Source organism: Nicotiana tabacum, chromosome 23 (genome assembly GCF_000715075.1).
Source record: "Nicotiana tabacum cultivar K326 chromosome 23, ASM71507v2, whole genome shotgun sequence".
Lineage (NCBI taxonomy): Eukaryota > Viridiplantae > Streptophyta > Magnoliopsida > Solanales > Solanaceae > Nicotiana > Nicotiana tabacum.
Window position 1 is genome coordinate 93,200,530 of NC_134102.1, and position 8,093 is coordinate 93,208,622.

Sequence of the window (8,093 nt, forward strand, 5' to 3'; positions counted from 1 at the left end):
TTCAAGAATTAATATTTGACAAAGAATAGAAGAGAAACAATTATCATAATAATTAATTCATGAATTAAAATAAATTTAGGATTTTCAAATAATTATGCAAATAATTAATTTGACGACGTATAGACACTCGTCACCTCGCCTATACGTCGTTCACATGCATTTCACATAACAAATAATTTAAGGGTTCTATTCCCTCAAATCAAGGTTAACCACGATACTTATCTCGCTTTGCAATATCAATCAATTACTCGACCACAACTTTTTCTTTTAAATTTGTCTCCAAAAACTTCAAATCTATTCACATATAATTCGATATACTCAATACGAATCATAGTAATTAATTCCATGTGAATTTACTAATTTTCCGGATAAAATTCAAAATTCACTTTAAAAATTGACAGTGGGGCCCACGTCTTGAATCTCGGAAAAACTTACGAAATCCGAACACCCATTCCGAGACGAGTCCAACTGTCACGACCCAAAATCCAACTAGTCGTGATGGCACCTAACCTCACCTGCTAGGTAAGCCAAATAACACAATCTGATTCAATTAATAATTAACTGACTATAATACACTCCCCAAGGATTGATAGTACAAATCATGAGCTTCTAAGAATAGAATTTACAAAGCTGATATGAAGTAAGTACATCTTCGGTTTGAAAAGTACATAAACAGAGTTTTTATAATCTAAAGCTACCATGAACAAGAGGCAGCTACCATAAGAACGCATGTACATCTTCAAATCCGGCAACCATCGAGCACAGCAACAACAACAGCCAACATGTGCACGCAATGTGTAGAAGTGTAGTATCAGTACAACTAACCCTATGTACTGAGTAAGTAACAAACCTAACCTTAGGTTGAAAGTAGTGCTGAGCTTCCACCAAGGTCGGGTCCAAAATCAATAGTCCACAACAGTCCATAACAACATAAAGCAAATAATACCAGAAGTAACTCAAAGATAAAATGCTCAGCCAAATCATGATTTCAAAAATAATAGTTCTTCCTTTCAAATCCATCAGTGAAAACTCAAATCTTTTGCCGGAGTTGCCAAAAATATGAATAGTTTGAAAACAATAAATTTCTCCCAAAATCTTATCAATAATAAATAAGATGTTTTATTTTCCTTCCGGATAACCCGTGTAAAAACAAATGCATCACTATGCCCATCTATCAAAAATGTATGAAAAATCATGAATGATGTGATGTAGTACAATATGAGAAAATACATCTCTATGCCTGTATGTCATGTGTGCATGCCAATGCGATGCAACTCAAAGATAAAATCATAAACAACCCCTTGGGCTTACCTCACAATCACTCGTAAACAGCCCCTCAGGCATACCTCACAATCACTCGTAAACAGCCCATCGGGCATACCTTACAATCACTCATACCTCCCAGTCATTCATCACCCGGCACTTGGCACTCGCACTCAGTAGGTACCTGCGCTCACTGGGGCTGTGTACAGACTCCGGAAGGGCTCCTTCAGCCCAAGCGCTATAATCTGCACGGACAACTCACGTGCTGCACGGACAACTCACGTGCCATAATAAGCCAATAAGGCCTGCTGCAGACGGGCAACCCCGATCCATATAATAGTAATAATATATGTAAAGCCAACATGGCCTGCTGCGGCGTGCAGCCCGATCCCAAAAATATCCTCACAATCAGGCCCTCGGTCTCACTCAGTCATCAACCTCTCCAGTCTCTCGGGCTCTCAGAAATCATGATAAGCAGCCCAACAACAATGATATGATGCATCAACAATAAATAAGAGAGACTGAGGTATGATATGAAATGAATAAACATGACTGAGTAAAAAATTACAATTTGAACATATTATTCAACCACAAAAATGATCCCAATGGGTACCAACAATAACAACATATGCCTAAGCATGATTTTTAATACGAGTCTCAGCTCAATTTTCTCTAACACGTAGAGAATGTACGGATATCAACAGATTATTCAACTATACAGTCCCATGAAATTTGACCAAGTCACAATTCCTACGGTGCACGCCCACACACCCATCACCTAGCATGTGCGTCACCTCCAAACAATTCACATAATATGTATATTCAGGGTTTATACCCTCAGCTCCAAGATTAGAAGAGTTACTTACCTCGAACAAGCCGAATCCAATATCGAGCAAGTTAAACAATGCTTCCAGAAAGTCCATTCTGCGCATAACAACTTCCTAATGGCTCGAATCTAGTCACAATTAATTTGATTCAGTCAACCTAAATTATTGGAATTTATTCCATATCAAAATACTAATTTTTCTACAAAAGTCTGAATTTACACTCAAAAATTATCTGTGGGGCCTACGTATCGGAATCCGACGAAAGTTACAAAATATTAACGCCCATCCAACCATGAGTCCATCCATACAAATTTCACCAAATTCCGTCATCAACTCGACCCTCAAATCTTCAATTGAAATCTTTGAAGATTTCTACCATTTTCAACCCAATCTTTACCCATTTGAACTCAAGACTCTTTCCATAAACCTTATTCATACGTATAAATAATACTCTTACACCCAAGAATCATACTCTTAATCACCCATCATTACCCAAACTCGAAATTGAAGATTAGGGGTTAGAACCTTACCTCTTTGATGAAGAACTTGAGGGATTTCTCGTTGGATTTCAAGGCTTGGAAAAGGATTTGATGAACAAGATACTTCATATACTTCCTCTCTCTAGAACACTCTCACTTCTCTCTAAAATCATCAGATAATTGCCCCAAAATAATCCCTAAAGCCTATTTATCAAAATGGGATCGGGTTATAAAAATAAAAAAATTAACCCTCCGAAAGCAGGTATGCGGTCGCATAATGGACCGCAGAATGGGTATGCGGGCCGCAAAATTGATCGCAAAATTGGTGCCCAGACTTGGGCTCTTCTGGTCCATTCTGCGACTAGTTTGCGGTTGCAGAAGCAGTTTTGCGATCGCATAATTGGTCGCAGAATTATATTTTTCTAGCCTTTGGTAATTTGGTCATAACTTCTTGTAAGAATGTCCAAATGACGAACGGTTTAAAGCGTTAAAAACTAGACTCAAAGATATTTCATTTGATAAGTAATACACCATATAACACTTCGTGTCCTAAGAGTTATACTCATTTGAAGTTAGGTCTTGTGCGAACTCACTTGACTTTAGTCTATTATGAAATTTTCAACTTCTACATTCGATGCCGAAACTTATCGAATCAAGTCCGATTGACCTCAAATTTTGCACACAAGTCATAAATGACATAACGAACCTATTCCAATTTCCGGAATCGGATTCCGACCCCAAATATCAAAAAGTCAACCCCCGGTCAAACTTTCCAAAAATTCAACTTTCGTCATTTCAAGCCTAATTCTACTACGGACCTCCAAATAATTTTTCGAACACGCTCCTAAGTCCAAAATTACCATACGGAGCTATTAGAAGCATCAAAACTCCATTCCGGGGTCGTTTACACATAAGTCGACATCCGGTCACTATTTTAACTTAAGTTTTCAATTATGAGACTAAGTGTCTCATTTCACTCCGAAATCCTTCGGACCCGAACCAACTAACCCGATAAGTCATAAATCAACTGTAAGGCATAAATTGAGTAGTAAATGGGGGAACGGGGTTATAATACTCAAAACTACCGGCTGGGTCGTTATATTCTCCCCCACTTAAACATACGTTCGTCCTCGAATGTGCCATGAGGTTTTTCCAAGCCACCACATCACTGTTCCATCTTACCACGCACGTACCCGGGGTGATCCCACGCCACCCTATTCCGTGTAAATTGTATAGGCTTGACAACATAACATAATTAAAAATCATTACTTCAACCTTAGCTCATAAACTTTGGAATTCAATTTTCCAACATTCAGAATTTCTTTTCAAGACCTGAATCTCACATCAACACACTGTATGAGTCTGAACAAGCTGTATTGAGCCATAACCATAACCCCAAATATAATCACTTAACATACTACACAACTCGCATGCTCGCAGCACCATTTTCTATCACATTAACTACTCCAAAGTAACCCGGTAATAGTATTAAACCCCATATCAAACAGAACCTCGTTCTAAAACTTTTGCACACTGCTGATAATGAAAGAAACACACAGAAATCTCAAGACCCCTTATCAAATCAACAAGTAATGGAGCTCTCTCGCCCCAACCAGAACCATAATCACTTTCTAAGCCGAATTTTAATATTATCTTCCCGAATATACCGTTTCAAACCTGATAGTACTCATTCTAGGTCCAATGACCTTATATTATTAAACACAACTATCCCACAGACACGCTACATCAATATAGCTCCAGCCACTACTGTGCAATCCGTGTACCCAAATATGGGAGATGTCTCAAGGAAGAGAACCATATTGCAAGTTCAACAAGTACCACCACAACCACAATGTTACAACCAACTCCTCAAATTTCGTGACGAGGATAACCGTAGTCGCATGTGCATAATTGTAGAGGAAGGAAATTAATGAATCAAATAAATTATCATAGAAATAAAATTCCCACAAACGGTACGGATGACTCACGTGCCAATAATATGAATCGCCCGGTATGGTCACATGTCTCTAGTCCCAACATATCATACAAGAGCAATTAAACAAGTACACGCGTATATGATAATGAAATAAGATTTTCATGCTCCTGGACTGGTATAAATGCCATAGTGTAAGCATGTGCAAAGTCCACTATCATACTTCAAATCAAAAATTTAACGCATAAATAGTAACTACCCCGTTAATTCAGAGAATTAGCCTCTTTGTAACCACAAGTGTAGCCTTGATAGTTATCAACAAAGGTAAAAACACGAGAAACGTTATAACTTTATGCTTAACAGTCAACTCTATGCAAATCATAGCCTAAGCATTCTTTCGAGTATAAATACCTGCCCCAATGCCCACACATTGGCTCAAACCTCACATATATGCACACTTATAGTGCATAGCTATCACAAATAATTAACGCAACTAGTGCATCCACTAAGTTAAAATAAAATACTCACCTCAAATAGGCCACAACCCGAAACAATATACTTCTGAGAACTCCCAGTCTCCAAATTTATCGAACACATGAATTACCGTAACTGATCCCAACTCCAGCACTAAAATGACTAACACATCTTCCATTCGCGATAATCCCATGAGGAATACTTTCATAATTCTTCCGTGCCACATAGCAATAATTTGAATATCAACAGTCTATCAGCCAGGTGAGCACTGCAATACCGATGAACATCCGTAAGTCAAAACACAACGCGCTTTCTGAAATGCGCACCCTTCTCAGGAATTACCAAGCATTTATAACACTCATCGAAATATCTGAAACTGACTATGCTGTCCAACATTCGTTATCTTCTCTTCAAGACTGAACTGTCACCCTGTACATGTAAATCCTAATCCCGCACAAGACACCACATCTATTATGCCATCATGTGAATATCACAAGAATCTTATTATCAACTTTGAGTCACCAATAATTTACATACCCTATTAGTTAGAAACCGTTCTCTTGCTTTTTTCTAGGAGGAAATCATAATACACAACACGTTCTCCACACCAGTAGAAAAGTATCCGATTCAAACCATGGTAGAAACCATCATGAACACTTTGAAATCCATCTGCACATAACCAAGCTATTAGAACTAAATTCCTCTAACTCGACCAAACCACGTAGGTCACCAAAACCCAAGAATATTGCCACCAAAACATTTGTAAAGTCTTACCACGTCGTAATTACCCAAAGGACCGATCCTACCATTACCATACTGGTCCAGCCTACTACCCAGTTGTCCTATTTCTCCGAGTCCCTTCCGAATTTGCCTTCCGATTGATACTTCTCCTTGCTAAAACGCCACGATCTTTAGCCACACTCACCCCACAAACCTTAGCATAGAACCACAATGCCCTACGACCTTTAAGCAACTGTGTTCTTCTTAAGCACCTCCATAAATACCACAACTGTAACACTCACTCTGAAAATACCTTATGTGAATTTAAAATTGTTCTTCTTACCTTTCTTATACTGAAACATAGAGTCCCTAGTCATACAAAATTTCCGCAATTCCAGTCGCCATTAAATGCAAATCTCAGATTTTATCCATACCCAAGTCCAGAAACATTCTCAATTGCTATATATGCTCCTCGAACCTATTGGACTTTCTCGAGAGTCTCCCCCTTTGTTCAAATCCAAATTACACCGCCCAAATGGGCCAAGAGACACGTGACCCATTAGCACAACAACACTCAAATAAGTAACTCTACTTTAATACCACCTATCAAATTCATACTCCGTGCGCACTACATCATTCACAAATAACAACTCACTCATCCCACGATTTTCATATACTCATAAGTGCAATATAACCCGTATCCAGGAATTTCCTTATTTGAGTCATCCTCGATCTCAACTTCTGCAAGTCATAACTAACCCACCAGTATGCCTCAGCCCAAAACTAAACCTTTACATATAACCATGAAATTGAATTATCAATAGCAGGCTCCCCCACTTGGCTCAAAGCCATAGATTAAAACATTCCATAACTCACAATATCAATACTCTATTACTGCCATAATTCCACAGTCAGTTCAACGAAACTTCTTCTCAAACTCATGCAACTCCAATCATAAAAGAAAATACCCTAAATCATCTGCTAAGCTCGCAATCATTCTCTTGACACTCAAGTCAACTTTCTCAGCCAGATTCAAATTCAAATCTCCACACATACGCCATGCTGGCATAAAAGAAACTCTCCACTCACATATAAGGAACATACTTACGTAGATTACTCTCCAGGAGATAACCCACTTCCTTAGCCTCAAATTGGCATCTTGTTATATCTTTTCACAGTCACAATTACTATGCAATCACTTAGTCTATCTGAGTCCAAACTCATTAACCAGACATGAGAATTTAATTTATCCCAAAATTTAACAATGTAAAAGATCCTTCAAAATATTCATACTCGAGACTGTACGTCACATCCAAACAAAAATCAAGCACCCAATGGTCTTTCCTTTACATTTTAGGAAAACACATCTCGTCACATTCAATACATCTTAACACATCCCGCAGTTACATCGTACTCATCACAAGCCCATTCCACCGCTCATCGATCCACAAATTCCACCTGTAGGGACATTACCGGACATATGAGTCCAAATGTACGAGTTATAACTGAAGCTACCGAGCTTAAACTGCGGTCTAACCATGGCCTCAAGTCCTCCAGACTGGCCCATCACCAAAATAAAGAATACACATCTCGCACATCATCCCTGAAATCACAAGCCGACGATACACAGCTGATACTGAGCGCTCATGTGCGCATACGAATGCGTGGAAGGAGCTCAAAGAGTTATATTTCAAGCTGAATCAATTTTGCACGATAAAGAAAGAAGATGGGAAATTATCCTAAATGCCCTGTAGCCTCTCGAAGATAAGTATGGACGTCATCATACCGATCCGCAAGACTCTACTAGACACTTGCTCATGATTTGTAGAACCTATGAACCTACATCTCTGATACCAACCTGTCACGACTCAAAATCTAACTAGTCATGATGACACCTAACCTCACCTGCTAGGTAAGCCAAATAACACAATCTGATTCAATTAATAATTAACTGACTATAATACACTCCCCAAGGATTGGTAGTACAAATCATGAGCTTCTAAGAATAGAATTTACAAAGCTGATATGAAGTAAATACATCTTCTGTTTGAAAAGTATATAAACAGAGATACAATAGTCCACAATAGTCCATAACAACATAAAGAAAATAATACCAGAAGTAACTCAGAGATACAATGCTCAGCCAAATCATGATTTCAAAAATAATAGTTCTTCCTTTCAAATCTATCAGTGAAAACTCAAATCTTTTACCGGAGTTGCCAAAAATATGAATAGTTTGAAAACAATAAATTTCTCCCAAAATCTTGTCAATAATAAATAATATGTTTCATTTTCCTTCCGGATAACCCGTGTAAAAACAAATGCAACACTATGCCCATCTATAAAAAATGTGTGAAAAATCATGAATGATGTAATGCAGTACAATATGAGGAAATA